Raw genomic sequence first — 2,072 nt, 5'->3', positions numbered from 1 at the left:
CGTACTGTACAGATGGGATTCTTCTGCTGTTCTTGCCTTCCTCTCCCAGACTTGTGCTTTGTCGCCTCCTCAGTGGGGCTTCAGGCAAGCACCCAGGGGCAGTGCAAGCATTGGGTCCTAAGGCCTCTTGCTGAATCTGAGATCAAACTGGAGGGAATAGACACACCCCCAGCCTGCTGTCTGTCACCACCCCTCCCCATTCCTCTTCTTCCTCACCCAGGGGAGGGGATGGGAGGCAGCACACACTCCCTTGGGGCTTCCTCCCAGTTGGAGGGTTGAGTTAGACAAGGCTCAGTGTTGTAGTAAGATGGTCTTTGCCCACCTGTGACCCAGCCTTTTGTAGTATTTGACACTTGATGCAGGGAAGGAGCCAGAAGCGGGGGTGTGAGCATGCTCTCGGGGGCGTATCTGGGTGCACCCTGTATTTATGTGTTTGTATGCAGCTGTGTGGATGTACCTTTGAGTGCCTCTGAGTCCAGTGGGTGTATTCGTAAATCTTATGTGACTCAGGCTCCAAGGGCCTCTGTGTCTGTGTGGTTGGGTGTGTTTACACAGGGATAGGTGGCTTCCAGTTCTGTAGCTCTCACTCCCCTCTTCCCTGGGCTGCTCTCAGTCCTAAAACATTTGTACTAAAGTTATAGGGAGTTGCTAGTTGGCCATCTGCTTCTCCCCACAGCCTACCTCCACCAGGGCCTCACTCGAGGAGCTCTGTCTCCATATGGCTGTCCACTAGTCCCACCCAGACCAGTTCTACCCTGGAGTTCTCACTTGTTTGTGGAGCAAACTCCAGTTCCTCTTCCTTCTGGGACCTTTTGCCTTCCATAAGGCAGGGACCCTCCTTTACCCAGAGCTTCACCCCAGTAGCTGACCAGGCCAGGGTGTCACACACAGATCCTGGCTTCCCACCCCTCCTCACAGTTCCTAGAGAGAGTTTTAAGACTTGCTTAAGGCCTTGAAAGAAGCCAGGGTGTGGTCCTGTGCAGAAAAGCAACTGGTACATTGTAGGCCCTCAGTAAATGCTGAATGGGTGAATGATAGGTGCTCAATGAATGGAATCACTGGCCTCTTCTCAGGCCACATTTCTAGGCTGAGCTTGGCCACCGATACAGCTCAGGGTGAGGCCCCTGAAGTTCACAGTGTGCTACTCAAGTTTGCCATCTGCTTCCTGAAAGTAAACCTGGCTTCTGATTGCCATGTATGGGTGTATGTGCGTGTGTGTGTGTTCGTCTCTGTCCCTGACAGTAGGGACAGTCTGAATGAATATGTGACGTTTCTGCAGTTCAGTATCTCCAGGTTTCTCCTGGAGCTATGTAGGGGCTTCTGGCTGGCCAGGCAAATGGGTCCCTTGAACCCAGACCTCAAATGGGGACTTATTTTCTTCCTCTCACAAGCCAAATTTGCCTCCTATCCACTCCCTCTGCAAAACTGGGTATTTGCCAAAGTAGCCTCTGGTGTCATCCAGTGCCCTTCCCACCCAGGTTTCCCTCAGCTTTCAGGGATAGTGGGACTGAGGGCCACCCCACATGCCTCAGTGGAACACATTCCCTCCACCCCCAGCAGTGCGCTCGACCATCCCTCCCCACCTTGGACAGGAAGGAAGATGCACCTTCTCTTATTGGTTATTTATTTGTTTGGAGAGACAGAAATGATGTAAAAGTATCTAAAAATCTCTCTATCTCTATATATTTTTAACTGACTCTGGAACCCCCTGTGGGGGAATATAGGCTCTCCTGGAGGCTGGGAGCTCCTTGTTCTACCCCCTTCTGCCTCCTGCTCAAGCAGAGGGATGGGACTTAATGGGGCAGGAGGACTAAGACTCCCAAGGAGAATCTGAATTCTCTACCCCATTCAAGTCCTAGAGAGAGGCAAGTAGGAGGGGTGGGGCCAGCCAAGAGGTGACCCATCCCCAAACTTGACAATCACCCACACTCCTGGCTCCTGGGTCTTGGGGCAGGGTGAGTCCAAGTGTGTGGCTGTCGAATTGTTTTCATTATTTCTTTCCGTGCTGTACGGTGACGCTTTCTAGTACTCTGCACATTAAGAAAAGACAAAGTCCTCGAGATTCTTACAAG

Source organism: Cricetulus griseus (genome assembly GCF_003668045.3).
Source record: "Cricetulus griseus strain 17A/GY chromosome 1 unlocalized genomic scaffold, alternate assembly CriGri-PICRH-1.0 chr1_0, whole genome shotgun sequence".
Classification (NCBI taxonomy): domain Eukaryota; kingdom Metazoa; phylum Chordata; class Mammalia; order Rodentia; family Cricetidae; genus Cricetulus; species Cricetulus griseus.
The sequence above is the reverse complement of the archived record's forward strand: the minus strand, read 5'-3'. Positions refer to the sequence as shown.